The 11,671-nt window shown below is 37.9% G+C and overlaps 1 long non-coding RNA gene across 1 annotated transcript; it reads left to right on the top strand.

Moving 5' to 3' along the window:
* The first annotated feature begins 687 nt into the window (after positions 1 to 687).
* Positions 688 to 8,204, top strand: LOC135154143 (uncharacterized). Its single transcript, XR_010293560.1, has 3 exons — positions 688 to 767; positions 2,036 to 2,273; positions 6,415 to 8,204. It is a non-coding gene; the product is annotated as an uncharacterized LOC135154143 (long non-coding RNA).
* Positions 8,205 to 11,671: the final 3,467 nt, after the last annotated feature.

Below are 11,671 nucleotides of genomic sequence, written 5' to 3'. Positions count from 1 at the left end.
TGCTGACTAGTAGGGCTCTAAGCCTGGCTACATGGACTTGGATTTGCCAACTGGTTGTCTTTACTCCATAAGTCGTAACCTTCTTCGAAGTTGATACCTCTATTTTTTTTCCCCTTTCTTTCTTTCTTTCTTTCTTTCTTTCTTTCTTTCTTTCTTTCTTTCTTTCTTTCTTTCTTTCTTTCTTTCTTTCTTTCTTTCTTTCTTTCTTTCTTTCTTTCTTTCTTTCTTTCTTTCTTTCTTTCTTTCTTTCTTTCTTTCTTTCTTTCTTTCTTTCTTTCTTTCTTTCTTTCTTTCTTTCTTTCTTTCTTTCTTTCTTTCTTTCTTTCTTTCTTTCTTTCTTTCTTTCTTTCTTTCTTTCTTTCTTTCTTTCTTTCTTTCTTTCTTTCTTTCTTTCTTTCTTTCTTTCTTTCTTTCTTTCTTTCTTTCTTTCTTTCTTTCTTTCTTTCTTTCTTTCTTTCTTTCTTTCTTTCTTTCTTTCTTTCTTTCTTTCTTTCTTTCTTTCTTTCTTTCTTTCTTTCTTTCTTTCTTTCTCTCTCTCTCTCCCCCTCTCTCCTTTCTTTTTTTCTCTTCCTTTCTTTCCCTCTTTCTTTTTCTCCCCTATCCTCAATTTTGCCAACTGGTACATGATTTTGCCGACTGCCATGAATGTTGGGGGGGTGTCACACCCCCCCATACCCCCCCTCTAGCTACGGCCCTGCTGGGAAGACGCATTGATGATGGCGCTGAGAGAAAGGCTTGGAAGCTTGGGATTTGGGAAAACAGTTCTGGTAAGACCTCTAGATCTAAATGTATTTTTCTTTGAAGTAATTCGACGTGTTTCCAGTTCAATGATATTGCTAGGAATTGATAAATCATTCATGTTAGACCCTATCCTATGAATTATGATTAATCCAATATTTGTCATGCTAAATTAACAAATGCTAACATCAATATGTATGTGTGGGACAAAGTTATTGACCAACGTTTCTTCATGACTGGTTGTCATTCTGTATTGAGCGTGGTTAAATCTCGAGGTAGAAACAGGTGGGGTTCCATTCGAATGGTACACTGTAGGACCACAATTAGGTCTGCTTGTAGAAACGTTTAGATCTGAAAATATAAACTACAATAAACTTGATTTTGAAAGATGGATGGGTCTAATGTTAAATACTAGTTAACCAACTTTTTAGGCTAGACTTAACCCAGGGAGCTCCGGCCCGTTTCGCGGGCCGGAGCCCAGGAGTCGACCGTGCAAAACGAGGGAGACACTGGGGTAGATTGGGGTCTAAATAGTAATCTTAATAAAGTGTGGAAACAGAAATTATGCACTTACTGCGATTGTATGGATGAAGGTCTATCGTGACACACAAATCGTGGTCAACATCGAGGCACAGACTGGAACCTCAAAAAAAATGAAAAGTTCTGTCGCGATACCTCTCCTTTCAAAATTCAAAACAAAATGACCGATCGAGACCGAGGCTATATTTTGTTTTTTTGACGGGGGAAAAGGAAGAAATAATAAAGATGAATTTATATCAAATACAATCAGCTTACCACCTTTCGAAAAATATGCTTGAAAATAGTGAAATTTGATGACAAATAGATCGGGATCAGCCAGCTTCTTCTTCGATCGCCATCAGCTACAGCTGAGCATACGGACGCGCCAGCGGATTGGCTGGCATGTTCTTACGCTCAGCTGTAGCTGCGCTGATGGCGATCGAGCGATTAAAATAAAGTGGTTGTAGATCTCCCCTCCCATGGCCATGTGTGTGATAGACCCAATTTATCAGATATCATAAAATTATTCTTCTGACATTCACATTTCACTATATAGTATTGAAAATCAGTGTGAGATAATTACATAAAATATTAAACATTTCTTGAATTTTTTGTAATTTGGAATGCATAGGTCTACTGGATTTCAAGTGTTTTTTTTTAAGGCACTTTTGTTACATCCTGCATTCTTCTTTTCTTTTTAACATTTGTTGTTTTGAAGAAAAAAAAAGCCAGAACATGGTTTCTTCACTTCAGTCTCTTCTACTGTCCTTTACTTTAGGAAGAAAGTGTGTTGTCCTCGCCCACGAATACGATACCTCTCATTGGTTAGGTCTGGCTTTCTTCTTCAGACATTTTCCCTTCGAGTATGAAGTGTGTATCCCCATGACCAGGCCTCTACCTACACAATTGGATGGATCAATAGCCCTCATTCCAATGGATTCGATGTTTGTCAACTCTCTGGGTCTTCCACTTCCTGTGGTGAACCTTCTCAAGAATCGCATTATTTACCCACCCAGGTAAGCACGTTTGCTCATCGGCTTTTCTCACTCCTTGCCAAACCTCTCTATTCAGTTGGTCCCCTTCTTCACCCATTCGTTCATTCACTCATTCATTCATTCATACATTCATCCATCCATTCATTCACTCACTCATTCACTCATTCATCCATTCATACATTCATCCATCCATTCATTCACTCACTCATTCACTCATTCATCCATTCATACATTCATCCATCCATTCATTCACTCACTCATTCACTCATTCATCCATTCATACATTCATCCATCCATTCATTCACTCACTCATTCACTCATTCATCCATTCATACATTCATCCATCCATTCATTCACTCACTCATTCACTCATTCATCCATTCATTTTTTCATTCAATCAGTCATTTGTTCGTTCATTCATTCATTCATTCGCATATTCATCCAGATATTCATCCATTCATTCATCTATGCAACCATTCCATCCATCCATCCATTCATACATGTACATTTATTAATTCCTTCATTCATTCATCTATTCGTTCACTGATCCAATCATTCACTCATTTATTGGGTAGGTCTATCCATTTATGCATCAGTTTCATAATTCATTCAATCTGTAATTCAAAGTGATGAATGAATGAATGAATTCATTCTGATTCATTTTCTATCCTTCCACCTTGTACTGAATAGGGCCGTCTGCACCAGCCCGAGTGTCAAATTAGCGCGCTATTTCTGATCCGGCAAATTATCCCGATCTGAACAATCTCGAGATTATTTGTAATGGAGACTCAATTATCGCGCTAGTTCATAGGATTAATCTCGAGATTGCAATCCCAGGTCAACTTGGGATTATTTCGAATTATCCCGCTAATTCGCAGGTGCAGACGCACTCGGGATTGTTTATTCATGGCGTCAGACCATAATGCATCGATGCTTCGCTCGAGCAAGAATCGCTCTTCTTGCTATGGTGGAGATAGGGTTTCTTGAATCTCGAGATTGAGCAAACTCGGGCTGGTGCAGCACCGCCTAATGTAAAGTATCTTGTCTGTATTTTGAAACTTTAGTTAGCTTGATATCCATCTAATCTGCTCAAACAGGCCTTGATCCGGGGGCAATGTTGCACTCTCTTGCTCCAAATACATCCTTTTTACTTCCACGCTCTAAGTTAAGAGATGGGCCCTTTATCCTGTTTTGTAGTGAAAACGCCTTTTAGATGTGTATCCTTATTCCTATTTTAACATAAATTTCATATGAGAATATCTTGGAATATCACTGGTACCAGTAAGCACATTCTACATAGATCTCCACAGTAAAACACTAAAGGTATACTAGAGATATTAACAATGATTTTCCATTTAGAATATCACAATTACTTGTCAGCCCATTCCTGGAAGAAACCATGACCATTGAAAACACTTTCTTGATCTTACCTTTTACTAAGATATTAAAGGAGAATGAAACCCTTGAAACCAGCTGAATCCATATCAAAGAGAAAAACCAAAGAAACATATTGTTGAAAGTTTGAGGAAGATTGAATGAATAATGAGAAAGTTATGAGCATTTGAATATTGAGATCACTAATGCCATGTAGATCCTCCCATTGGCAATACGACCAAGATCTGTGATGTCACACACGTACAACTCCCTCATTACTTTAGTACTTATTTCACTTATATTCTCACTTTTATAGAGTCTATCACAAGGTGAGGTGTTCTCTTTATGAGAGGACAAGTACAGAGGTTTCACAACATTATATCATTGATGAATCGTTTGTCATATGATTAGAATGAGGCAAAAGAGATGTTTTGGGGTATGTTTTCAGTGTCCAAAAGGGGAGAGTTGTTCATATGTGACATCATAGATCTTGGTCGCATTGCCAATGGGAGGATCTCCATAGCATTAGTGATCTCGACATTCAAATGCTCATAACTCTTCTATTGCTAGTCCTATTTTACTCAAACTTTTGTTGATCTTATACTTTGATTTTTCTGCTTTCACAAAAGCTAACTTGCTCCAAGAGTTTCATTCTCCTTTAACAATAAATTTGTTTCTGGTAAGCCTATTCCATTAAGATGCACTGTTCAGGGGCCACGGAAACAGGGGAAGGGCGGGGGCTGGGGCTTTAGCCCCCCCCCCCTCTTTTTTCCAAAATCGTGTACACAAGCCTTGAAATAAGCACCTGTGAGCCGGTGGCAATTTTCTGGAACCGGGGGCAATTAAAAAAATATATATATAACGGTGAACCACACCGCAAATTTGTTTATAGTAGGCGCAGCTCCTGCATTTTTTTAATTAGAACATGAATAGCATATCCTAAGTATTAGGCTTATTCAGACATTTAAGAAATCAGATTTAAATGTTTAAGTGTGTTTTGACACCCTCACTACACATCCCCTTTACAACCACACACACATGGGCTTATTTATTTTTCATCTTTAATGAACCACGATCAATGAACCCCCCCCAAAAAAAAAAAATCTAAATAAATGAATAAAATAAAAATATAAAAACAGAGAGAGAGATGGAGAAAGAGAGAATTCAGATCAAATAATAATAAATTTAGAAAAAAAAAAAAAAAATTTAAGGTTTTTTTTCATGGTTAGAATCACGGGTGTGGGTGAGTGTTTGTGTGTGATTGTGACTGTGAGGTGCACTTGGATTGCATATAAATTATGTTAAAGAAATGAAATCAATATCTAACTCAGTCTATTCAAATTCCAGCACATAGCCACAGGCTATGTACATGTATTGTAGGTTCATGTACCTTAAGTTTTTCACAAGTTATTTGAAAACGCAGATCTCCACAGAAAATGCCTTTCATTCTGGGAGAATCTAAATTCGGTGAAAATGTATTCATTAATAACTTAAATATTCATCACAATGAAGAAATCATAAAGTTTTTTGACAGTTTTCAAAAATTAACATGAAATCTAAACTGTATCTGAAACGGAAAATCACCATCACTTAGGCCATTACTGATAAAATTCTCACCCAGAGCTCTGGCAGAGAACATGAGCTCAAACTGGCTAGCTGGCCACACTCAAGTACACGGCGTCCTCTTTTTTTGTTTTTAGATGGAGCCTTGTTTGATGATTTATTGTCTGATATTTACCCCTCTCCAAGAAAGAAATTAAAAAGCTACAATTCACAACTATATGCTAAGTGATTTTGGATTATTAAGGCTCCGTTTTGACAAGCAAAGTCGGCGACTGTGAGGATAAAAGACTCGCACATCGTATGTGCTGTGAACAGGGATTTATCTCCTGTGCAATTTGAATTACTATATCGCAGAATTGTGATATCCCAACTGGAAATGTGTGCATTAGAAATTGCACATGGTGAAGTATGGAAAAACCGCTACCGGAAGCACGCGCGCACATGTATTACAGAAAAAAAAACGACGGACGTAGTCATGGTACAGAAAAAAAGACGCACTTGGCAATTTTAAACTGTGTTTATCGTAAATTGAAAGTTACTTGATTTTGGCTTTACAGATATTTAAATTACATGTATGATATGGCTTCACTGCTCACTCACGGCAGGCGCAATTACCTGGAAAATATTTGCGCCCGGTCGTCAAAATTTTGATGATTTTGGGGCTTAATGGGCGCAATTGATGGCTCTATGAGCGCGAATTTGCGCTCAGCGCCCGCTTATTTCAAGGCTTGCGTGTACAAAAACATGAAAATTACCATCTGATTGTGATTTTTAGCATGGTCAGCCCCCCCCCCACTTTTAAAACCATTCCGCAGCCCCTGCTGTTATCACACAGCATATCATTTTCATTTAGCTGGCAGATTGAGATTGGGGGTATTCATTTAAAATGTCGGGAACATTAATGTCATCACAAACAAATGAGAGACATATTATTGAGTGCCGATTCGTTCTTCATTCATCGAAAACACTTTATGAGAGCAAGACTTCTGATACCCTAAAGATTTTCAAATGACAGATATTTCCTATCATCATGGCATAAAATAGGGCCCCTGAAGAAAAAAAAAACCATTACAATAAGGCATAATTTCCCCCTTTCAAACCCACCCCCTAAGAGCCTATTGAGCCGCTATTTTCAAAGTTTGTTCAGCATGATCAGGTTTAATGGCTGAAAAGCCCAGGAGCACTATCTAGAGTAACAAATGGGCTTCTTTTTTCATCCTTTTAGGCAGGACAATAGGATCAGAATTGGGCCCTTTGTGTGGGTGTAGGCCACTTACCAGCTGATATTGTTAGACGTGTCGGAATGGACTTTCTTGCCAGCACAGGTGCTAGGAGCTGTAATTAAGAGCGAAACAGTTACTCAATATTAACTCTTTCAATGTCTTGAGAGACATTGTCAATCAGAAAGATTTCATTGTTTAAGAGGGCATTTAGGAAAAAAAAATTGAACGTTCATTTGATAGCCACTGGCTGTTGGTTTCCAATTAGTTTGTAGATTTTCTTGTAATAGGACATTATCATGTAAATGACTAATCTCAATCTCTGGGAAGCCAATATTCTAAACAGACTTTTCTAAATGATGCTTGCATAAAATGTTCTTTAACTCCAATTTGAAATAAAAATGTAGATACCCCCGGACAACAGTCTAAATCTGGGGTTTTCCTCACCTCTCGTCCCCTAGGATAACAGTCTCAATCCCAACTTTGCCCTCCATGTATACTCAATTTAAAGCCTGTTGTAAAGGGTCCATAGTGAATTATAAATGAGTATCATCTAACATTCTAATGTTTATAAAGGTGTATAGGCAGTTTATTTTTTCAGCCGTTGATTCTGTGTGAAAATGTGAAATTCTCAATACATTTCTTTATATCCATATCATATATGTCATTTCTGTCTTAGAACATAATTATTCATGATGTGATCTCTTAATGATTCAAAATAGTTAAATGCACTTTACCAAAATTTACATTTTTAATTTGAATAAATATGTAAGCTAAATACTGGGTGACTGTGCATAACAAATTCTAATGACAACTTAGCAGATGCTACAGAAAATTAGAAAATTCATCTTGAAATTTTTCGAAAAGTGGTAACACGATAGCAAAAATGTTTCAAATGGGCACACTCGATTCAATTCATGTTAATAATTCCAGCTTTCAAACGCTTCCTGAACGCAGCTTATGTGAGTGGATTATATAAAGAGGATTATCTAGGGATTAATTCTACACCTTTAGGAAATGGTCACTGGGAGATTGTTTGTCTCTTTTCCATTTATAAGCTATTATATCATAATAAAATGAAGAATCCGGAATATATTTAGAGAATAAAAAGATCAAATAAAGCAGAAAACGATGCAGATGACAGCTTTTCTATGTAAATTGGATATGTGACTATGAAGTCAAAGAGTACCGATATATATAAAGTTTTCTGCCTGTCCTTGGTATGCACGATTAATTCACTTTGCTGATCATGCTCCTGATTTGAAACCTTTTTCCTACTCTTCCATGGCCGTATGCAGCAGGGGGTAGAAGCCCTGCCCCCCCCCAAAAAAATGAAAACTTACATGTTTATACCGAAAATGTTTGCAAAATTCACCAACAGTGCACAAAATCCTTCAATTTTACAAAAGAAAGATACAAAGGCGCCCCATGACAAAATCGGTTTGCTGCGCTCTCTTGCATTTGAGTTTATTCGAAATATTTTATGCACCTTGCACCCCCACCCAGATTTTTTTTTTTTTTGCATATCCATGGCCAACATAATTAGCTGGACCTATTTTAAGTCTCCTTTAAGTGTATCAAAAACACTGATTTTCAAGAAAAAGGGTGGTTTTGAAAGACTGGTCAATGGTCAATCGTGGGGTCAAACGTGTTTAGGGTATGTTTTTTCCCCAAAGCTTTTTTTTTTAAGACTAGCCAACATGTTTAGGGTATGTTTTTTGGTCACGCGTGTGTACAGCAATATATTTGACTCCCCCCCCCACCGGGAGATAACGGTTATTGCACCCATTTTCAGAAAAAAAAAAAAAAAATCTGCTGGAAGCCATGTCATGTGTTGAATGTAAGATGATCTCCCTTATATGCATGTTCATGTTCATTAATATTCACGCTTTATTATTAGTCACTATCGGATTAATCTTCATTTGATAACCGGTGTGTTGGGCTGTTGGCTCAGTTGGTAGAGTGTCCGTCTCACTACTGGGAGGGCGGGTGTTCAAACCCCGGCTGAGTCAGACCAAAAGACATTGCTGCTACCCTGTTTGGCGTTCAACAATACAAGGGATAGAGCCTCGTCGATCTGGCGCTGCGCATTGGCTGCAGGGCCCACGATCAATTGGGCAAAACAAGTTTTCTGTTTCAGATTTCTATTTCAAAGAATGGCTTTGGATTTGGATTCATTTTCCTTTTAATACTGCCATTGAAAATGAGCTTCAGGGGAAGACGCTCATCACTCAATTTTTCGGATGCACCAAGTTCAGATATTCTATGGCATATCATTGACTGTCCTAAATATTTTTAACTGTCGGAACCCATTTCTAACTAATGTGTTTTGACTACTACCCTTTTTACACACGCTGAAATTTCCTTAACCCCGTACTATAGGTGGGCCTTAACCCCGTACTATAGGTGGGGCTAAATTGCCATTTAGCCCCACCTATAGTACGGGGTTAAGCTTAGCCCACTTTCTTTTTACACAGCATTTTTGCAAAGTGGGCTAACCCAACCTTTAGTACGGGATTATTTGGCCCTGCAAAAAAGCAGGGTTATCCCAGCAATTGCGGTGCTAAGAGCGATAGTACGGGGTTAAGATCGCTAGTGTAAAACGAAAGTGGGCTAAGCTTAACCCCGTACTATAGGTGGGGCTAAATGGCAATTTTAGCCTCCCCTATAGTACGGGGTTAAGGAAATTTTAGCATGTGTAAAAAGGTACGAGTGAATGAGCTACCACTAGTCCGGGGTTAGCGAGTTTCGTGTGTGAAAAGCAAGCATTCCTTATCCGGGGTTAGCAATAACAATTTGGCATGTGTGAAAAGGAAGAAAAATAGTACGGGGTTAACGATAGTATGGGGTTAGCGATAGTCCGGGGCTAAGAAAATCCTGTGTAAAAAGGGTATTTGTTGTGCACGTAAAAAGACAATTTGTTGACCGTAGAAGGACTGAAGCTGCTAAAAGGGCGTTAACTTTGCATAATGTCTTTTCACCCCTGAGTTGGCACGATGACTGTTACTTTAATCCATTGTTCATGCAATGAAAAGGGAGTTTGTCTGAGACAAACCACGCACACATTTTCGATTTGCAGACAACAGAGTCATGATAAGGGCTATTTGCATACACCATTTAAATGTTTGTCATGCTCAAATGTATGGGAAATGAAAAGGCCCAGTTTTAGAATGTAACAGTATCAATTCGCTTTTTTATATACACTGAACACTGTTGGTAAATAAACATCTCTGGACTAACCTTTTTTTGTCTATATATTTCTTATAAATCCACCTGGCTTTAATAGTCACCAGTCTTCATCCATTTTTGCTTTAAATAAGATGAATAAAATACTGGACCATTTGGTGATTAGTCCAAATGATACTTAGGCCAAATGTTCATTAGACCTTGTGACGCGTGGCCCAAGGACTATTCAGACTACATGAATTGTGGACCTGATGGATAAGGCCCAAATGAAGATGTCCCATCTGGAAATAAGAACCAAGTCCTTGGGCCGAAGATCTTGGGCTTCCATGGACTGATTCCAATTCCAGTATGGGTTGTGTGGACAAATGCTGAAATGCAAAAAAAAAAAGTTTTTTGTGATGTCATCGCTTTGGTACTCATAGTATTTGCGAACCTTTGATAATTCATGTCAATGTCTTTGAGTGTTTTCCAATATTAATGTTTTCTCTTTGGAGACATGGATATCTATGTGCAGATAAGACACTGATTAGCTTTAACAGATTCTTGTTGAAACACTAACAGAGGAGGTACAAGTCCAATGTCTTTTAGTAAGCATTACCAGGTGAATTATCAACAACTTTGAGATACTTTCTAGAGTTCAAACGCTTAAAGGGACGAATGAACTTTGTTGAGAGTATAAAAAAATTTAAATGAGAGGTATACCTTGACACCATCCTCTTACTTTCTCAAACTAGATACTGGAAATCGGTTCAGGAAACCAGTTTGCAAGACTTTTATTTGATCAGCCGAAAGTGGTTTTCAAAACCACTTCACGTAAAGTGGCCTTGTTGCTATGGGAACGCTCTCAGTGGGGGTCACATGTTTCGCGCGAAATTTGAAACCACAGCGTAGGCATTCTACACACAGTGTGTGGAATAGCGCGCTCAAACTGTGCGAAGATTACTTCCCGAAGAACGGTTGTGTCCTCACGGTAAAACCAATTTAACGAGGGAAAGCGATCTTGAAAACTACATGGCGAAGTGGTTTTCTGAACTGGTTTGACAGATTGCTTAGACCATTCTCATTACACGATCAACTAGTTTCCAGTAAATTAGTTTAGGACAGTAATGACAACGGGGTCCTAGGCCCTATTCCACTTCCAAGTGTACAATACCTAAATTGAAATGGAAGTCAAATCACTGATTAAAAACATACCTCTTTGATAATTTGTGTAATGGAGGTATACGCACTGCTTATTTCTTCTTCTTTTTTCCTCATCTTGTTTTGTTCTGCTTTACTATGAATAGATCATTTGTCGTTATTAGTGAGTTGACCCATTCTTGCGCTTTGAAGCACCCTATGCATATTAAGGGGTCGTCAAGCATTCCTATTTTTTTATCATTTTTTTGTCGTAGCTTTTAGAAATGTAAAAAAAAAATAATAATAAACATGTCTTCTGTAACTTGGCCCATGCTTGGACATGATTAAGAGGAGTACATGGGAGGAATTATAGGTCAGAAAATGAACGAAAAGTTTTATTGATTGTTGAATCACTTGTCTTTCTGTAAGAGTTTGGTTTACAGTTTGAACTAGTGTGATTAGTTCTCATAACGTCCCACGATCTGGCAATAAAATATTGGCCCAGACACAGAAACAGATAAAGAGTTCATGTTATATTTGCCTTGTAAACATCCTTAATTTTGTTTTTATACTTGCATTATAGCTTGCCTTTTGGTATCATCAAAGTGAGTTTATGTCACAGTAAAGAAAACAGCAGATCAACGGGACAATAACAGCCCTTTGTCCCTTGCTCCAGAATATTATATCATTATTTAACTTTATATTTATCTATGATTCTATATTTACTGAATTCATCCTGTCCAAATGCCTCCCCCTTGCTTCTGATATTATGACTCATTCTCATTATATTTTCTGAAACTAGTTTACTGGAAACCGGTTCAGCACGCTCAAAATGTGCGAAGTTCGCTTCCCGAAGAACGGTTGTGTCTTCACTTATGCTAAAACCAGTTTAACGAGGAAAAGCGATCGTGGAAAAAAAAAAACTACATCGCGAGGTGGTTTTCCGAACTGGTTTGG

Source organism: Lytechinus pictus, chromosome 5 (assembly GCF_037042905.1).
Source record: "Lytechinus pictus isolate F3 Inbred chromosome 5, Lp3.0, whole genome shotgun sequence".
NCBI lineage: Eukaryota > Metazoa > Echinodermata > Echinoidea > Temnopleuroida > Toxopneustidae > Lytechinus > Lytechinus pictus.
Note: the sequence above shows the minus strand (reverse complement) of the source record. Positions and strands in the feature narration are given on the sequence as shown.